Source organism: Carcharhinus amblyrhynchos, chromosome 3 (genome assembly GCF_965287045.1).
Source record: "Carcharhinus amblyrhynchos chromosome 3, sCarAmb.v2.hapA, whole genome shotgun sequence".
In the NCBI taxonomy this organism is placed as follows: Eukaryota; Metazoa; Chordata; class Chondrichthyes; order Carcharhiniformes; family Carcharhinidae; genus Carcharhinus; species Carcharhinus amblyrhynchos.
Genome location: NC_137326.1, coordinates 138,915,606 through 138,937,365, shown reverse-complemented (window position 1 = coordinate 138,937,365; position 21,760 = coordinate 138,915,606).

The window sequence follows — 21,760 nt, the reverse complement described above, 5'->3', positions numbered from 1 at the left end:
CAACATCAAGAAGCTCAACACCATCCAGAATAACGCAGCCCCACTGGATTGGCACCACATCCACAAATGCCAAGGCTCCTGAGGGAGCACATTCTGAATCTACAACCTCCAGCACCTAGAAGGACAAGGGCAGCAGATACCTGGGGACGCCACCAAGTCACTCACCATCCGGACTTGCAGATATATCACCATTCTTCCACTGCCGCTGGGTCAAAATCCTGGAACTCCTTCCTAACAGCACAGTGGGCACAACCTCGGGAACTGCAGCGATTCAAGAAGGCAGCTCACCACCAACTTCTCAAGGGCAACTAGGAATGGACAATTAATACTGGTTTAGCCACTCACAACCGCATCCCTTCACTGAATTTAAAAAAAGAGATGAAAGTGTTACCAGGAAACACAGAGACAGTTTCATCATTCGGTCAGGGGTTGTAGGAGAATCGTGGGGGGCAGAGCAGTGGGTACAGCCCAGGTGAACAGGGGTATTTGGGATACTTCTACCAGCCACAGTCAGGCTAATCACCAGGATGTTAGAATTACAGCAAATCCCCGGATTCTGAGTGGACAAGGCAATAGAGAGGAGGAAATAAGAGAAGAATAAATTCCCCGAGGGATTGGGAATGGCTCACACTCAGCTTTTAACAATCACAGGAATTGTTGGAAGCAGAATCTCAATTATTCACCAGTGAATTTAAACCAAAACAGACTTGCATTTCTGTAGCACCTTTCCCCACCTGGGAACAAAGTGCTTTTTGCCAATGAAGTTCGTCATGGTTGGGAAAGCCTGTAAAATCTCAGAGAGAATAAGCACAGGGGATGTCATGCTGCTGGGGTTTAAAGCTGGCCCTCTACCTGCCAAGGAATATAACTTCACCCCACAGCAGTGACTGAGTCTCCAACCAGAAAGTTACTGCCCCGAGTCTCAGCAACTTTTCAGAGATTGAGCTGTCTTCTGGCGCCCTCTCCTGTCCATTCACATTATCTCACTCACAAACCAACAGTCCATAGTATAGCGATTCTCTTTATATTGGACAATATTGATTCTGAAAATCTCTATTTCTGTTGGGGCACATTCACGAATTGTACCAAGAACAAAGAACAAAGGAAATTACAGCACAGGAACAGGCCCTTCAGCCCTCCAAGTCTGCACCGACCATGCTGCCCAACTGAACTAAAACCCCCTACCCTTCTGGGGACCATATCCCTCTATTCCCACCCTATTCATGTACTTGTCTAGACATCCCTTAAAACTCACTACTATATCCACTTCCACTATCTCCACCGCCAACGAGTTCCAGGCACCCACCATTCTCTGTGTAAAAAAATCTGCCTCGTACATCTCCTTTAAACCTCACCCCTCACACCTTAAACCTGTGCCCCCTAGTAATTGACTCTTCCATCCTGGGAAAAAGCTTCTGACTATCCACTCTGTCCATGCCTCTCATAATCTTGTAGACTTCTATCAGGTCTCCCCTCAACCTCCGTCGCTCCAGTGAGAACAAACCAAGTTTCTCCAACCTCTCCTCATAGCTAATGCCCTCCATACCAGGCAACATCCTGGTAAATCTTTTCTGTATTCTCTCCAAAACCTCCACATCCTTCTGGTTGTGTGGTGACCAGAATTGAACACTATATTCCAAGTGCAGTGCCCCGGCCAATGAAGGCAAGCATGCCGTACGCCTTCTTGACTACCTTCTCCACCTGCATTGCCACTCTCAGTGACCTGTGTATCTGTACAACCAGATCCCTCTGCCTATCAATACTCTTAAGGGTTCTGCCATTTACTGTATATTTCCTATCTATATTAGACCTTCCAAAATGCATTACCTCACATTTGTCCTGATTAAACTCCATCTTGTGCATGAGTCGCATTGTGCATGAGTCGCAAAAACCCAGCCTGCAGGTGCAGCAGGTGGTCAGGAAGGCGAATGGGATGCTGGCCTTCATAGCGAGGGGGATTGAATATAAAAGTAGGGAGGTCTTGCTGCAGCTGTATAGGGCATTGGTGAGGCCGCAGCTGGAGTACTGTGTGCAGTTTTGGGCGCCGCACCTGCGCAAGGATATTTTGGCCTTGGAGGGAGTGCAGAGGAGGTTTACTAGGCTGATACCGGAGTTGAGGGGGTTGAGCTATGAGGAGAGGCTGAATAAACTAGGCTTGTACTCGTTAGAGTTTAGAAGAATGAGGGGAGATCTCATTGAGACGTATAAGATGATGAATGGGATGGATAGGATAGAGGTGGAGAGACTCTTCCTGCTCAAAAAAGACAGTAGGACTAGGGGGCACAGCCTCAAGATAAAGGGGGGGCGGTTTAGAACGGAGTTGAGGAGGAACTTCTTCACTCAAAGGGTGGTGAATCTCTGGAATTCTCTGCCCGTTGAAGTGGTGGAGGCTGCCTCGCTAAATATTTTTAAGAAGCGGGTTGATGGGTTTTTGATAAGAGAGGGGATTAAGGGTTATGGGGAGAGGGCGGGAAAGTGGAACTGAGCCACGACAGATCAGCCATGATCTTATTGAATGGCGGGGCAGGCTCGAAGGGCCAGATGGCCTACTCCTGCTCCTATTTCTTATGTTCTTATCTGCCATCTCTCTGTCCGAGTCTCCAACTGATCTATATCCTGCTGTATCCTCTGATGGTCCTCATCGCTATCCGCAAATCCACCAACCTTTGTGTCGTCCGCAAACTTACTACTCAAACCAGCTACATTTTCCTCCAAATCATTGATATATTTAGGCACTGTTATTAAGTTTGTAGATGATACAAAGATATGTAGAGGGACAGGGAGTATTGAGGAAGCAGGGGGGCTGCAGAGGGACGGGGACAGGTTAGGAGAGTGGGCAACGAAGTGGCAGATGGAATACAATGTGGAAAAGTGTGAGGTTCTGCACTGTGGAAGGAGGAATGGAGACAGAGACTATTCTCTAAATGGGAAAATGCTTAGGAAATCAGAAACACAGAAGGACTTGGGTTTCCTTGTTCAAGATTCTCTTAAGGTTAACGTGCAGGTTCAGTTGGCAGTTAGGAAGGTAAATGCAATGTTAGCATTCATATCAAGAGGACTAGAATACAAGAGCAGGGATGTACTTCTGAGGCTGTATAAGGCTCTGGTCCGACCCCATTTGGAATATTGTGAGCAGTTTTGGGCCCTGTCTCTAAGGAAGGGTGTGCTGGCCTTGGAAAGGATCCAGGGGAGGTTTACAGGAATGATTCCTGGAATGAAGAGCTTGTCGGATGCGGAACGGTTGAGGACTCTGGGTCTGTACTCGTTGGAGTTTAGAAGGATGAGGAGGGATTTTATTGACATTTACAGGATACTGAGAGGCCCTGGATAGAGTGGACAGGATGTTTCCACTATTGGAAAATCTACAGCCAGAGGGCACAACCTCAGGCTAAAGGGGTGAACCTTTAAAACAGAGATGAGGAAGGATTTCTTCAGCCAGAGAGTGGGGAATCTGTGGAACTCTTTGCCGCAGAAGGCTGTGGAGACCAGATCATTGAGTGCCTTTAAGGCAGAGATAGATAGGTTCTATCTCAGATAGAACAGTAGATGGAGCTGTGAAGAAGGCTTATAGTGTGTTAGTGTTTATTAACAGGGGGTTTGAATTTAAGAGCCGAGGGGTTATGCTGCAACTATTACCGGACCTTGGTGAGACCACATTTAGAATATTGTGTTCAGTTCTGGTCACCTCACTATAAGAAGGATGTGGAAGCATTGGAGAGAGTGCAGAGGAGATTTACCAGGATGCTGCCTGGTTTGGAGGGTAGGTCTTATGAGGAAAGGTTGAGGAAGCTGGATCTGAGGAGGATGGGAGGTGACTTAATAGAGGTTTATAAGATGATGAGAGGGATTGATAGAGTGGATGTGCAGAGACTATTTCCTTGGGCGGATGTAGCTGTTACTCGGGGGCATAACTATAAGGTTGATGGTGGGAGATATAGGAGGGATGTCCGAGGTAGATTCTTTACTCAGAGAGTGGTTGGGGTGTGGAATGCACTGCCTGCTGTGATAGCGGAGTCGGACACTTTAGGAACTTTCAAGCGGTTATTGGATAGGCACATGGAACACAGCAGAATGATAGGGAGTGGGATAGACTGATCTTGGGATTGGACATAGCTCGGCACAACATTGAGGGCCGAAGGGCCTGTACTGTGCTGTAATGTCCTATGTTCTTGATTAATAAGGGGATCGGGGTTATGGGGCAAAGATAGGAGAACGGGGGTGAGAAAAATATCAGCCAAAAATATGATTGAATAGCGGAGCAGACTCGATGGGCTGAGTGGCCTAATTTTGCCCCTATGTCTTACGGAGTTAGTAGTTGCTGAGCTGGTGAACAAGCTGCTGTTTGTGGTTAATGTTTCACTGAGACCCATCGGCGCAGATCAAGAAAGAACTCCACACTCGAGTCTTCAGGGGTAAGAGTTGAAGGAAATGGGGGAAAGCTTTAGTGCGGAGAGGAGGGGAATCATCTTCACCCAGAGAGCAGTCAGTTTACCGCAGGAGGCAACTGACCAGAGGGAGACACATCACACCCAGGGGTACAGGGCCCTGGCCAATGGGAGGGAGCCATGCTGGCCTGTGGGCTCTGGGACACCAATCAGAGCCTGGGAGCCTCTGAATTTCCTGATGGGCTAACTTCCTATCAGCAACCAGTGCCGAGGAACCTTGGTCTCTGATTGGTGAAGGGTCCTTTGAGTGGGAAAGCAGTACGTGAAACGGTTTGGTGATGGGGGCTCCGGGTGGGGGGGCTCCGGGTTGGGGGGGCTCCGGGTGGGGGGGCTCCGGGTTGGGGGGGCTCCGGGTGGGGGGGCTCCGGGTTGGGGGGGCTCCGGGTGGGGGGGCTCCGGGTGGGGGGGCTCCGGGTGGGGGGGCTCCGGGTTGGGTCGGGAGGCGGGGGAGACAGCAGCGACCGGCATCTGAGATTTATTAAACCAGCTGCAGCCCAGCTTTCTTACCCAGAGCTGAGGGGCCGGTATCCAGGCAGGCGAGGCTCTGAGTTTACCCTGGGGAGGAGGGGGGTGGGGAGGTGGCGGTGAGCTAGCAAGGGGCAAGGGAGGAGGGCAAGTGTTGGCTGGCGGTCATCGGGGGGAGCAGCAAAGCGACTCTCAACTCCCCTCCCCCCCGCCACCCCCGTGTCGAGCAGAGGTGAGGTCCGAGGGCTGGCGATTGGCGAGGGAGGAGCGGAGGGACTCGGCCAGGCCAGCAGGACTGAGGAGGGCTGGGCAATGAGCTGAGGGTGAGGTGAGTAGACCAGACAGCCAGACAGGCAGTGAGCCAGACAGCCAGACGGGCAGACAGGCAGTGGGCCAGACAGCCAGACGGGCAGACAGGCAGTGGGCCAGACAGCCAGACGGGCAGACAGGCAGTGAGCCAGACAGCCAGACGGGCAGACAGGCAGTGAGCCAGACAGTCTGGCAGTTGGTGAGCCAGCTGAACAGCAGGGCAATTCTCCATGTGTAATGGTCTACTTAGGGATTGTGGGTGTTGTTTGCACGGATATTTGGATTGAAGGAGTTATTATCGGTTCAGAGGACAAACTGAATGTAAAACAACAGCAGCACCTTAATGACATCACCATCAAATCATGTGACCAGCTCTTAAAGCAATCTGTAACAAAGTAAATATATAATAATTCTTTAAAAATTCCATGACGTTGGTTTGACATGATCATTCTTTATAAATCTTTGCTGCCAATCCTTTATCAATCCAAGCCTTTCTCGATAATGATTAATACTGTCCCGATGACATTCTTCCAACAATTTCCCACCACTAGTTTTAGGTTGATTGGTCAGTAATTTGGGGAAAGATGGGGGTGATTTCAATCCTACGTCCCAAACTAATCTCACCACATCGATAATGACATTTCCGTTCAATGAATTATCCTGGAATATAAAACTCAGCCAACACTGATATTTGTAAAATCCATTCTGGAAGGAAATCTGCCCTCCTTACCCGGTCTGGCCCACACGTAACTCCAGATGACAATAATGTTCATCTTAACCACTGTCTGCATTGACCTAGCAAACACTCGCTTCAGAGCGATTTAGAGTTGGGCAGCAAATGCTGGTCTTGCCAGAAATGCCCACATCCCATGAAAGAATGTTTAAAAACTTACTCAGTCCTTTTGACCCTGTATAAATTATACTAGAACACACACAGTGAAGGTAGAGCTGAGGGGTGGAGATCCCCAGCACAATGGGGTCAAATAGCCTCCTCTCTCTGAATCTATGATCAGAATGTTCCGGAAATAATGCCTGGCATGGTTACAATACTGGACTGAGAACATGAGAACCTTGCACCTGAAGTGAATAAGGCCCAAAGAACAAAGAAAATGACAGCACAGAAACAGGCCCTTCGGCCCTCCAAGCCTGTACTAACCATACTGCCTGACTTAACTAAAACCCCCTACCCTTCTGGGGACCATACCCCTCTATTCCCATCCTATTCATGTACTTGTCAAGATTCCCCTTAAAAGTCAAAACTGTATCTGCTTCCACTACCTCCCCCGGCAATGAGTTCCAGTCACCCACCACTCTCTGTAAAATACCTGCCTCGTACATCTCCTTTAAATCTTGCCCCTCGCACCTTAAACCTGTGCCGTAGTAATTGACTCTTCCACCCTGGGAAAAAGCTTCTGACTATCCACTCTGTCCGTGCCCCTCATAATCTTGTAGACTTCTATCAGGTCTCCCCTCAACCTCCGTCGCTCCAGTGGAAACAAACCAAGTTTCTCCAACCTCTCCTCACAGCTGATGACCTCCATACCAGGCAGTTGGATGTTAAACACAATATGGGTAGAGATTTGCCTGAGGAGATAAGTAAGAATTTAGATGTTAATTTGCTGGGTTTCAAAGGGAAGTAAGAAGGAATTTAAAATTTAGAAAAGTCATAAATAAATGAGACAAATTTGTTAAAATCTCACCGACATTTTAGGAATTTGAATTTATTTTTTCAAAAAATTGGAAATAAAATTTGGAAGTCAGTAAATTGTTGTATCAACTGCACGATTTCAGGAATGCAGTTAAGGGACAATAGCCTCCTGCTCTTACTGTGCTTGGACTGTTTGTGACTCCAGTCCCACTCCAACATTGGCCAGTGTGGAAGTGTATTGTGATACAGCTCGAGTCAAACACACTGCAGGGGGTTTAAGGAGGAGGTTCTTGTCTTTCAGGGCAACAAGGGAAATGGTGGCATTCCCAGTGACAGCCACATCCCAAGGTTAACCCTGAGAAAGAGGAGCTTCAGAAAGTATGTGAGTGTGGAGAATAGAAACACAGTAACATAGAAAATAGCACCAGGAGGAGGCCATTTGGCCCTTCAAGCCTGTTCAGCCATTTATTACAATCATGGCTGATCATCCAACTCAATAGCCTCATCCTGCTTTCTCCCCATAACCTTTGATCCCATTCGCCCCCAAGTGCTATATCCAGCCACCTCTTGAATACATTCAATGTTTTGGCATCGACTCCTTCCTGTGGGAATGAATTCCACAGGCTCACCGGGTGAAGAAATGTCTCCTCACCTCCGTCCTAAATGGTCTACCCTGATCCTCAGACTGTGACCCCTGGTTCTGGACTCCCCCCACCATTGGTAACATCCTCCCTGCATCTACCCTGTCCAGTCCTGTTAGAATTTTATAAATCTCTATGAGATCTCCCCTCATTCGTCTGAACTCCAGTGAAAACAATCCTAACCTGGTCAATCTCTCCTCATCCATCAGTCCCACCATCCCCGGAATCAGCCTGGTAAACCTTCGCTGCACTCCCTCCAGAGCAAGAATATCCTTCCTCAGAAAAGGAGACCAAAACTGCCCACAATACTCTAGGTGTGGCCTCACCAAGGCCCCTGTATAATTGCAACAACACATCCCTACTCCTGTACTCGAAACCTCTCACAATGAAGGCCAACAGACCATTTACCTTCTTCACCACCTGCTGTACCTGCACGCTTACCTTCAGTGACTGGTGCACAAGGACACCCAGATCCCTCTGCACACTCCCCCATCCCAATTTACAGCCAATCAGCCATGAATCAGAATGATGGCAGATAGAGTTTAAAAGGCTTGGGTAAAGTGAGATGGGAAATGAGAAATCCATTCTCCACAAGGGGTTAATAATGGAATCAAATTCAAGTCCCAGCTGAAGGTACAACTTCCACTTAAACTATTTATACATTCAGGACGGTAAAAGAAGACAGTCACAGAGAGGATGCCAGACACAAACAGGATATGTTACTGACAATAGAAGTTCCCTGGTTATTCCCTGGCTCAGCTTGCTGAGGGCAGATTGAAAAGTGTGAGACGTGCAGACGTGGCAAGTTGTGGGAAGTGTGTGGCTGCCGCGATTCCATGCCAGTTACTGCACCTTTCAAAAACATTCACATAGGCGTGGAACTGGTTAGGTCTGATTCCTGAAACAGACCTTTATTGACAGACACACAACTATTATCTGTGCTCTGTGCCTTGGCAAATGTTTCTCTGGAAGAGTTTGGAACTCAGCGAAATGGAGGGACACAAAATTCAACAGCTTAAAGTTGGCTTTCTCTGAACCCACGTCCTGGTGTTCTGCAGCTTGATGCTGATTGTGAGGTTTACATGAAGCTCACAGAGTTTGTTATCAATGTCCTAATCAGATAATAATTCACCCTCAGCAAATCAAACCTCTTCTTGTTTAATATTTCCAGGCAAACTCCGACCTGTAGCTTTCTCCATCTCCAGAACATCTGTGAATGCGCTGATTCTGCTGTCTGTCAGGGTTGGGCCTACTAGACTCTAGCAGGGCCTAAAGCATCATCCCTTTCACTCTGCCCCACTGCTAACTCCTGCAGTAGGCAAAAAAACCCTTCTTTGTGTGTGTGCGTGCGTGCGTCTGTATGTGCATGAGTGTGTGTGTTACATGTGTGTGTGCATGCATGTGTGAAAGGACGAGGTTTGAAAGGCAGGCACCTGAAGTAAATATGGCCCAGGTGGATATTCTACTGGTAAACACAGTATGGGTAGAAATTTGCCTTAGGAGATAAGTAAGGATTTGGATTTTAAGCTATTGCATTTCAAAGGGGGGGTAAGAAGGAGTTTACAAGTTAGAAAGAGTCATAAGTAAACAAGGCAAAGTTGTTAAATTTTATTTCACCTGTGAATGGTGGCCATTAGGACAACATAAAAGATTTTTATATCCTGGGAAAGGTATATTTCAAAGAAGGATGAGGAGAATGGGAAAAGATGAAAGAGAAAAAACATCTTAAGAGATTTTAGAAGATTTACCTGGTGTGACTATGGAAATTAAAATCCTCAGATTGAGGTTTCACAGCGTAGGAACTAAACTGTCCAGCTTCAAGTTTTGATAAGAGAGGGGATTAAGGGTTATGGGGAGAGGGCGGGAAAGTGGAACTGAGCAGCGACAGATCAGCCATGATCTTATTGAATGGCGGGGCAGGCTCGAAGGGCTAGATGGCCTACTCCTGCTCCTATTTCTTATGTTCTTATGTTCTTAAGTTTCATGCTCTTTGTGTAACAGCGAATGGGAAATGTTTATCAGCTTACAGTCCTTCAAAGGCGTCAGTGTCTTCTATTTCCAGCCAATCTTCAATAAGCCCCATAACATTCTGCTTTTCAGCCTTCGTCAGAGGGGGAGCAAGACCAGATTTTTCAATAACAAATACCAAAGGCGAGATATGGGGATATGCTATGCAAATGAAGGATTAAACAAACTCAGTTGTTATCGAAGGGGAAAGGGCAAAAAGCCAGGATTTAATTGGCAAAAATTTTTGCAAATTGCTTGTTTCTGATTTGCTGCAATTAACTGTAATTGCTAAGTTGTTTTTCTGTAACGTCGAAACACTTTCAGGACAGCTGTAAGGTGGCTTCCCGTGTGCACAAGTCATTAAAGGCCTCACATCGGATTATGCCTGGCATCCAGTGCGGTTTGTACCCAAGTCGACCAAGAGTGCCTAAGGTTGCTGGTACCCTACGTCTCTGACATGGCCATACAGGCTCTCCTGAGGCAGATGTGTGAAGTGAAGCTTTCAGCCGCCCCAGAAAAGTGTCTGACAAAAAGTCTGAGGACTTAAAACACTAACTCTGCTTGTCTCCTGATAGATGGCAGCAGACCTGCTGAGTTTTTCCACCGTCTTCTGTTCCAGACAACTGCTTGTTCCAGGGGGCAGGGTTTGGATTTGAAGCCTTGTGTGTGTGTGTGTGTGTGTGTGTGTGAGGAAGAGAGAGAGAGAGAGAGAGAGAGAGAAGTTCTGTGAAATGCTCCCCTACATTAACACTGGGCTGATGCTTATGGTGATATTACTGGAGTTTCAGTGGTTAAATATCACTAGGGATCATTGTCTAAGGAGCTGATTGTGAGTCTAACTAAGTAACAGTCTTTTAGGGAAACTAAGACTAATTTTTACTGTGTAAGTGTAATCTTGTGTGTTTTATTAGTAAATGCTTTAATATTGATATTTTAAATCTCCAAAAGAGTGGAATATTTGACTCCTGACTTTAGTACACGTATCTTCTTGTAATAAAATACAAATAGTAAATAGCTGTAATCATATGTCTTCCACGGTGGCACAGTGGTTAGCACTGCTGCCTCACAGCACCAGGGACCCAGGTTCAGATTCCCAGCCTGGGTCACCGTCTGTGTGAAGTCTGCACGTTCTCCCCGTATATGCGCAGATCCCCTCAGAGTGCTCCTGTTCCGTCCCACAGTCCAAAGATGTGCTGGTTAGGATGCATTGGTCATGCTAAATTCCCCCTCAGTATAGCCGAACAGGTGCCGCAGTGTGATGACTAGGGGATTTTCACAGTAACTTCACTGCACTGTTACTGCAAGCCTACTTGTGACACTAATAAATAAACTTTACCAACTGCTGGATCATAACATACTTCATCTCTTAGCAATACATTTCAGCCAGGCCTCATAGGAATGTAGGACTTTGGAACATGAGTAGGCCATTCAGTCCATCAATCCTGTTCTGCCATTCAATAAGATCATGGCTGCTCTGGTTCTGGTCTCAGCTCCGCATTCCTGTTTGCCCCGATAACCTTTGTTATTGATGTGTTTCCTTCATTATGAAGAATGAAAGGGCCCCATTGGCTGTGAGGGAGGTTATAAAAGGCGCTATGTAAATGCAATTCTTCCAGCAGCAGAAACAGGCGCGGTTAGTGTTGGCCACACAGAAGAGGTTTGATCTCCAGTCTCATCAGGAGGGGAGCATCTGGAAACAGTTTAGTTTTTGATGAGTTTGTAAGTTGGGGAGAGATTGTTGATGGAGAAGAGGATTTCGGCAGGTTGAAGGAGAACTGAACCATCCACCCTGAATATCAGTTTCACAATCTCTCTCTTTCTCTCCCCATCAACAACCGGTTTTTCCTGTTACAAAGAATTCGAGCTAAAATGAAAATGAAATTGATTGAATGATTTGTCTTAAATTAGTTTCCTCCCTGAAGTCTGTGTCAGATCGCAGTGTTCTCCCCAGGAGGTGAGGGACAGATGAGGGGAATGAAACACAGAGAGAGAGAGAGAGAGAGAGAGACCAGCTCCAGCCTGCCTGTCTGAGCCACAAGGACACACTCACCTGTACAGGTGAGTCCCGGCAGCACAGGTAAGCAGGATGCGAGTTAAAGAAGAAATGTTACCAGTCCGTAACCCAGTCTATTAACCCCTCACTCCCCCCACCACAGGGCACAGTCTGCCCTCTGCACAATCTCTATTCACTATTCCAGAAATCTGCCTCTCATATGAGTAGATTTAATCTCATCCCAGAACATAGCCTGAACTTTATCTTGTTCCAGGAGTTTAGCTCTGGTCTATCCTTCCCCCACTCAGCCCAAGTGTTTGAGTGACTGGCTTCAGTGATTGGAAAATCCAAAATAAATTTATTATAACTGGGCCAGAACATCATTAACAATCAATGTGTGAGACAGTGTGTTTGTGTATTGGTGTGACAGTATGTGTCTATATCAGTGTGAGTGTATGTGCTGGTGTGTGCACGTATTGGGCTGCGTGACTGTACACAGAAGACCAAAACACACAGGAGCAGAATTAGGCCACTCGGCCCATCGAGTCCGCTCCACCATTCAATCATGGCTGATATTTTTCTCATCCCCATTCTCCTGCCTTTTCCCCATAACCCTTGATCCCCTTACACATAATCCACGTTACAGTGTGACTGTGTGTGTCTATATCAGTGTGTGTGTGTGTGTGTGTGTATCAGTGTAGGTGTGTGACTGTGTGTGAATATCAGTGTGGGTATGTGTATGACTGTGTGTATGTATATCAGAGTGTGTGTGTGTGTGTGTGTGTGTGTATCCGTGTGTGAGACTGTGTGTATCAGTGAGACTGTGTGTGTGTATTTAGGTGTATATATCAGTATGGATGTGTGTGACTGTGTGTATGCGTATCAGAACGTGTGTGTATATATCAGTGTGTGAGACTGTGTATCAGTCTGTGTGTATCAGTGTGCGTGTGCATGCATCAGAGTATGATGCATGGATGTAAGAGTATTAATCTAAGAGTGTATCTCTCGGTATCCTCAGTGAGGATGTGTGTGTTGTCTATATGAGTCAGAATGTGTTTCTATGTGTGTCTTACCTCATAATTGACGGGTTGCTCTGACAATGAGTCTCCTGGACTCGAAATGTTGGCTTTAATCTCTGTCCACAGAGGCTGTCAGACCCGCTGAGATTTTGCAGCATTTCCTGTTTGTGTTTCAGATTCCAGCAGCGCTATTTTGATGGGTTCTAGTATCCAGTTGGGCTTGAGTGGATTCTAAATCTCAGTTTCATTTTACTGCCCTTCAGATTTCCTTATCAATGGATGTTTGGATGTTTGTGTCTAGACAAGCAGTGAGAAACCTCCGAGAGCTCACTGTTGTGTGGTTACAGCTGGCTGAATCCCAGCAGAACCTGGATCCAAACTTTACCCAAATTCATTCTACTGATGTCCTGAGAAACATATGGAGACTTACCCCCAATGCCAGGTGTCTGTGAATTGCCCTCGAGTTAAGGGTATAGGAACGCCCATTGCAGGGATGTTATGTAAAGTCTTAAATCATTGGTTTTGCCTGAACAGTGTTACTGCGTCCACATCTGGATGCCATGCCTCAATAAGATGTGAAGGCATTAGAGAGATTCATGAGAATAGTCCCAGAGATGAGGAACCTCAGTTACGTGGATAGTTTGTGATGTTTTCCTTGGAGGAGAGAAGGCTGAGAGGAGATTTACACAGAACACTACAGCACAAACAGGCCCTTCGGCCCTCAAATTGCACTGATCATATCCATACCTACCAAGCCATAGAACTATCTGTAACTCCCAATCCCATTAAATCCCATTTACTCATCCAGAAGTCTTTTAAAAGACCCCAGCCACTACCACCACCGACAGCAGCCGATTCCACTCACTCACCACCCTAAGTGAAAAACTTTCCCCTAACATCTCCTCTGTACTTGCTTCCCAGCACCTTAAATCTGTGTCCTCTCATAGTGACCATTTCAGCCCTGGGAAATAGCCTCCGAGAATCCACCCCATCTATTCCTCTCAACATCTTATAAACCTCTATCAGGTCACCTCCCAACCTTCATCTCTCCATGGAGAAGAGACCTAGCTCCCTCAACCTATCTTCATAAGACATGCCTCCCAATCCAGGCAACTTCCTTGTAAATCTCCTCAGCACCCTCTCAATAGCTTCCACATCCTTCCTGTAGTGAGGCGACCAGAATTGCGTACAGTACTCCAATTGGGGTCTGACAATGGTCTTATTTGTAAAGGTCTTTGTGGTATGGACAGAGTGGATAGGGAGAATCTGTTCCCTAATGGACGAAGGATCAAGACCAGAGGGCACAGATTTAAGGTAATTGATAAAAGTAATGAAGACACGAGGAAAACATTTTTCATGTAGTGAGTGGTTAGGATCTGGAATGTACTGCCTGAGAGCGTGGTGGAGACAGATTCACACAGCGAGTGGTTAGGATTTGGAATGTACTGTCTGAGAGTGTGGTTCAGGTAGATCCAATTGCAGCTTTCAAAAGGGAGTTGAACTGTTATCTGAAAAGGAAGAATGCACAGAGTTACTTAGAGAGCACAGGAGAATGGCATTAGGTGAGTTGCTGATTCAGGGAGCTGGTGCAGGCAGTATGGGCTGAATGGCCTTTCTCTGCAGAGTGATAATTGAATGAAAATGTTGCTTTAATGAAACTGTGAGGCAGAAATTGGGAATGTGAGCGAAGGAAGTGGTATCAGGAAATTCAGAATCATCAACGTGGAATAACGTCTGAGAGAGGACTGAAAAACAACTGGACACTAAAACAGAGGAATCCGGATCTTTCCGGATGGATGAATCAATGGTGCTGAATTCCCACTAACTCCACTTCCTGGATCCCCTCTGTGTCTCTCTATCTCCCACTCTAACACAAGCATTCCCACCTTTTTGACACAAGGCCCTTTGTCAACAAAGTAAAAATCCCACGGATGTCAGTGATACTTTTATTTTAGATAAAAATGTGTTCTACGGTTAAAGTAAAGTTCATTAGTCACAAGTAAACCTTACATTAACACTGCAATGAAGTTACTGTGAAATTCCTCTATTTGTCACACTCTGGTGCCTTTTCGGGTCAATGCACATAACCAGCATGTCTTTCAGAATGTGGGAGGAAACCCACGCAGACATGGAGAGAATGTGCAAACTCCACACAGACAGTGACCCAAGTCGGGAATCGAACCCGGGTCCCTGGCGCTGTGAAGCAACAGTGCTAACCCACTGTGTTACCATGCCACCTAGTTACCAGTTATTTCTGGTCTGTTTACTTGGGGAATAACAATATTACTGTTACCCAACTAATAATCCAGAGACCTAGACAACTGCACCAGAGACATGGGTTCTCATTCCACCACGGATCTGGGAGAATTTAAATTAATAAATGGAATAAAAAGTCAGTTTTAATAATAATGATCCCAAAACATTGACTGTTACAAAAACATACATGCCTCACGAATACCCTCTTGGGAAGGCACTCTGCCATTCTTACCTGATCTGGCCTACATGTGACTAAGTCCACGGCAATATGGTTGACTCTGAAATGGTGCAGTAGTCACTCAGTTCTGTCAAAGCGATACAGGAACAATAACAGCGTGGGTGTAAAGCTCAGTATGAAATTTGTTGCTGTTACTGAGCAACAATTCTGTAAAGATGCAAAATTATCTTTGACCACCACATGCGCACACACACACACTGACACACAAACTCATACACACACAATGTTGTGAAAACAGTAAATGCTGGAAGTGTTCAGTAGGTTTGGCAGTGCATCTGGAGAGTCATCCAAACATTTTAGTTTGTGATCATTCATTAGAACGTTTGGATTAATAGTCAAATGTTATTCCTTTCACCATTGCAGAGGTAATGCTGCTTTCATCACAGCCTCCTCCCACCCTCTCTGTACCTGGAACAGCAGCTCTGGGACAGAACTGTAATAAGTCGTTCCTGCCTTCTCACTGATCTCTCAAAGGTCATGGATGCTCCAACTCGCTCTTGAAACTGTGCAACTCCACCCCACCCTCTTCACACCTCCATTTTACATTCTGTGTCCTACATTTCAGTCTCTGGATCCTCAATTTTTATTTAGAAAAGCCAGAATAATGTTGACTGATTGGAAGATCACAATGGACATTGCAGAGCGTCCCAATGATAAAGGCCGCTTGTGACTGCTTTATACAGACCTAAAAGTCAGAGCAAGCTGTCAGTCAGTGAAGATTTAGTTCATCTCCATAGAATCAGAGAAAAGTTACAGCACAGGAGGAGGCCATTTGGCCCATCTCAGGGTATTACAACAGATTTTAACATCAATAGTTTGGAAATCCAGCTATTTTCTGACCCCTGATCACGATCCATTGATTACATTGGTAGACACTGACAAGGAGTGGTCTTTATTGTCAAATATCCCACTCTGTCAGCATGGCTGTGTGGGAAGCACACCTGCCTGAATCACAAGCTCGTGCATTCAAGTCCTGTTCTGGGGCTTAAGCACACAAGGCTCAATGTGTACAGCCTTGAGGAAGTGCTGCACTATCAGAGGTATGGGTTTTTGTAATAAGACTTTAAACTGGGACCTGTAAACTGTAACTGCACCTCACTGAGGGCTCATATAGCTCCTGACAGGAATCAATCAGACCCATTTTAAACAGCATTAAGTGGCTTGTTTTGGCTTTTAAAACTTTTGTTAACTTTGTATCTTTGGGAGAATATTATTCAATTAACAACCACCTTGTAAAAAGTTTTAACAATGTTGTTTTTCATTGTTATTGGGGTGTTTGAGTAACAGCTTTGTGGGCTTTAATATAGCATTTTTGATTAAATTTAAAAATGTTTTTTCTGGTTAAGATTGCCTGCTTGTGCTGACGTAAAAGGTCCCACGGCATTATTTGGAAAAAAAGGAGGGGAATTATCCCCGCTGTCCTTGCCAATATTCATCCTTCAAGAAATATCACAAATCATCAGATGACTTGGTCATTATCACATTGCTGCTTGTGGGATCTTGCTGAGCACAAACCGGCTGCCATATTCCCTGCATTACAACAATGGCTACATTTCAAAAAGTATTTCACTGGTTATAAAGGATTTTGAGACGCGAACGCTCAACATGCAGCACCTTGGGGGTATAATTCTCACTTGAATAAAATAAGAGGCAGACTCTGCCCCAATAAAACCCTAATCTCAGCACCCTGGCAGGACGTGAAGAGGGGAGATAGTGAATATTTAGAAATGTTTTGGTACTTTTTGTAAGATTGAAGCTTCAGGTTCAACACTCTCAAAACTGCCTTCACATCCAGAAAATGCACATTCATCTCCTCATCAAACATTGTGAAAGTACATCTGCAGGACCAACTGGACACTCAGCGACTCGGAACAGCCTCTCCATACTTTACAGAGTTTAGCTGCAAATAAGCCAGGATCTAATTGAACGGTGAGTCTAGAGGCGCTGAAGTGCCTTCTTTTCCTAATGATGCTGGCAGCAGCACGTAAACATCACCTAATAAATTGATATATTCATGATCAGTAACTTGTACTCCTGCCATAGCCCATTCCAGCTTAATATATAAATTAATTGATGTTTTCCCAAGTGGAACTGTGTCCTGTGTTTGTGCTATAACTCTGCAGGTTCATGATAACTAGTTGCATCGACTCTCTCCTAGGGACTGAATGTCTTAATTTATCCTCATCAGTTATTTCCACTACACCTGTCATGTCACAGTTTCTACTCTCTTGTCTGGTCTTTCACTTTGCACCTTTCGTAAATATTCTCTCATCCAAAGTTGATTCACATCACATCCTTTCCAAATGTCCCCTCCAGTCTACATAACACTTGGACCGCAACGCCTCGACCTTCAAATTCTTATCCCAATTTTCAAATCCCGTCACGACCTTGCCTCACCCTCCCTCTGCTAGCCTCGTCCAGACTAAAATCCCTCAGAGATTTCTGCACTCCTCCCATTCTGGCCTCTTTCACATTTTCAATTTGAATCACTGTGCCTTTAGCTGCCTTGGCCTTTATCTCTGGAATTCCCTCTCCTCCAGGATGCTGCTTAATCACTTCCTCTTTGACCTAACTTTTGGTTGCATGTTTTAAAATCGCAAGCGGTTTAGTTTTAATGAGCGCTCCTGTGAAAGACTTTAGAAAATGTTGTGTTAAAAGGTGTTTTAGTTGTTTCTGTAAATTATCACAAGGAACAATTCCAAAGGGTTATCTCAGAGGTCAGGGGCATTCAGTGCGAGTTAAGGGGAGTGACTCGCTGATGCAAGGCAGTGACTCCATGTCCCCTCCAGTTTAAATGGAGAATGCCACATTTAAAAACCACAGTGCAGAAACCTCAACGGATTGACCATGCAACAGAATTTACTCATCATTGTGAAAAAAAAATCAATACAGCTTCCTTTTATAACCCTAACCCCCTCACTAATTCCCCACTGGATTACTCCCTTAAAGAGCACAAGTGCATCCCTTTCTCAAGTAGCCATTTGTCAGTGTCTCTCGGAGAGAAAATACTGATCTCCTCTCTCAAAGGTGCTGCATTTATCAATATCCTCCAATCCTTCACACAACTGATTCTCATCTAATAAACCAGTGCTGAGGGGGTGTGGCTGTCTGTGGATTTGTCCTATCAAGAGAGACTGAATAACCTGGGCCTGTATTCCTTGGAGTTTAGAAGAGTGAGGGGTGACCTTATTCAAACATATAAGATCCTGAGGGAGTTTGACAGGGTGGATGGTGAGATATTTTCACAAGTGGGAGAGTCTCAAACAAGGGCCAGTCATTTAAAACTGAGGTGTGTAGAAATTTCTTCAGCAAATCTCTAGAATTCTCTGCCCCAAAGGCCAGTGGAAGCTGGAGCATTAGAAATATTTGAAGTGGAGGTGGATAAATATTTGATAGATCGAGGAAGAGAGGAAAAGGCACAGAAAGAGAGGCGAGACCGGCATAGATCAGCCCTGATTGTATTGAATGGTGGGGCAGGCTTGAAGGATCTGGTGGCCGACTCCTGCTTCTATTCCTTGTGTGTCCTCTAATTACAAATGAATGACTTTATTTCTAACTGCACGACTCCTGCATTTATTCACGCAATCTAACGAGTTAAAATAAAATCACGTTTCAGTAATATGCAGCACTCTCGGTCAGGTGAATCGTTCAAAGTATGAAATTCATGTAACAGTGATTTGACAGAGAAGGGATTGTATTGAAGAGGGTCCAGTCAGAGAACTTTGCACAAAGAAACCTGTTATTTCTGGAAGTTTTTCTGTGGCTTGTTCACCTCACCTGAACCAGTGCCTGAGGTAATGTTCTGGGATTTCAGTCATTGTTTTGGGTGGAGTGCACAAATCATTAATCTGTTCCAACTACGTCCAGAAACACGGCACCATATTTAAAAGAGACAGTCCACTGCAACCTCCCACTTGAAGATACGAGCTCTTTGACAAGGGTTAAAGCTCAAATTGTTGGTAATATCAATTATCAGGAAGTGGGGCTACTAAGCACGTCTCCTTTAAGCAAAGTCTCCAAGGGAATTGAAGGACATCAATGATTAACAGAATGGGCAGCCGGGAGTCAGATACGAATGAACAGGGATAACAGGTGATGTACTTTGAGGGAAAACAAGGATTGGAGCATACAGATTGAGGCTGACATACAAGGGTGACCCAGAGATTTCCGGAAAGTAAGAGGTTTCAGGGTGATTTAGGCAAGTTGAGTGAACTTGGATAAATGTGAAGTTACCCACTTTGCTAGGAAAAGCAGAATGGCAGAGTAATATTTAAATTGAGCTAGATTGGGAAATGTTGATGTATAAAGGGCCCTCTCCCAGTGGTTCAGTCACTGAGAGCAAGCGTGCAGGTACAGCAAAAGCAGTTAGGAAAGCAAATTACGTTCAGCTTCATTGCAAGAGGATAAGTGCAGGAGCAAGGAGACCACACCTGGAATAGTGTGTGTAGTTTTGGTAGCCTTATCTAAGAGGGAGTGCAGCAGACATTCAGACTGATTCCCAGGATAACAGTACGCAGAGAAATTGGGTTGACTGGGCCTGTGCTCACTGGAGTTTCAGAAGAATGAGAAGAAATCTGATTGGAATGCATAAAATCCTGACAGGGCTGCACAGATGAGATGCAGCAATGATGTTCCCTCTGGCTGGGGTTTGGGTGTCTTTAACAAGGGGTCTCAGTCTCAGGATACGGGTGGCCATTTAAGACTGTGATGAGGAGACATTTCCTCACTCAGAGGGTGGTGAAACTGCGGAATTATTTACCACAGAAGGATGTGGAGACCAGGTCACTGAATATATTAAAGAATTAATTTCTAGAAACTAATGACTAGAAGGGAGTAAGGGGAGAGAGCAGAAGTGTGGTGTGGAGGTTAAGACATGATCATACTGGCTGGCAGAGCAGGCTTGATGGGCTGAACGATCTACACTCGCTATGTTTTCTAAACATCGATTGGTTGTTTAAGATCATTATCTGCTCCAATCTTTTTTTTTAAGGAAACAACTTTATTGATCCTGGTGTTCACTCGAGCTCAGAAGATTCGAAGCAAGCTCTGGATTCCTCCCCAGGATCATCCGGATGTGGATAATGGGCCTGTACTCGTTGAAGTTTAATAGGGGGGATCTTATAGAGACATATAAGATTATGAAGGGGCTAGATAGGGTAGAGGCAGAGAGATTCTTTCCACTTAAAAAGGAAACAAGAACTAGAGGACACAGCCTCAAAATGAGGGGGAGACAGTTTAGAACAAGAGTTGAGGAGGAACTTCTTCCCTCAGAGGGTAGTGAATCTCTGGAATTCTCTGCCCATTGAAGTGGTGGAGGCTACCTTGCTGAATTTGTTTAAGTCACGGGTAGATAGATTTCTGATCGATAAGGGAATTAAGGGTTATGGGGAGCAGGCGGGTAAGTGGAACTGAACCACTCTCAGGTCAGCCATGATCTTATTGAATGGCGGGGCAGGCTCGAGGGGCTAGATGGCCTACTCCTGATCCTATTTCTTATGTTCTTATACTGTGGGAGAGAGATTGAGAGTCAGAGCATCCACCCTCCCCATGTGTCCCTCAGCTGTCCACACGCTGCAAATATAAATGGTTACCCGGGCAGGGTCCGTGAGCAAACCAATCTGCATTAGGGGATCAGTGTGGAATTGGAGAGGGATTGAGGCACTTTACATGTAGAGATGGCCCACAAATGCCAGCCCGATTCACAATGCCAAAATCATCACGAACAAACATTAAAGATAGGGGTGAAGTAAGGGTTATGAAGCAATAGTAACTTTGCACAAAATACTGGTCTAGTGATTGTCTTAGGGACATTGTCAATTCACCAGGGATAATTCCAGGGGTCGAAAAGTATAGATTTGGCTATTTCCACTGGGACACGCCTTTAAAACCACAAAGAATTCTGATGTGGAGATGCCAGCGTTGGACTGGGGCAGGCATGGTAAGAAGTCTCACAACACCGGGTTAAAGTCTAACAGGTTTATTTGGTATGAAGAGCTTTCGGAGCTCTGCCCCTTTGTCAGGGCATATATAGACACAGACTCAATTACAAAACAACGGAATGTGAGTCTTTAAAGACTGATGAGAGATCAAGGTCAGCAGTCGCTGTTCCGTCAGCAGAATGCAGGCCGGCTGGAATCAGGGAAACAATATAGAACATACAACACTACAGCACAAACAGGCCCTTTGGCCCACAAGTTGCGCCGATCATATCCCTACCTACCAGGCCTATCTATAACCCTCAATCCCATTAAATCCCATGTACTCATCCAGAAGTCTTTTAAAAGACCCCAGCGAGTTCGCCTCTACCACCACCGACGGCAGCCGATTCCACTCACTCACCACCCTCTGAGTGAAAAACCTACATAAGAACATAAGAAATAGGAGCAGGAGTAGGCCATCTAGCCCTTCAAGCCTGCCCCGCCATTCAATAAGATCATGGCTGATCTGTCGTGGCTCAGTTCCACATTCCCGCCCTCTCCCCATAACCCTTAATCCCCTCGCTTATCAAAAACCCATTAACCCGCGTCTTAAAAATATTTAGCGAGGTAGCCTCCACCACTTCAACGGGCAGAGAATTCCAGAGATTCACCACCCTTTGAGTGAAGAAATTCTTCCTCAACTCCGTTCTAAACCGCCCCCCCTTTATCTTGAGGCTGTGCCCCCTAGTCCTACTGTCCTTTCTCAGCGGGAAGAGTCTCTCCACCTCTATCCTATCCATCCCATTCATCATCTTATATGT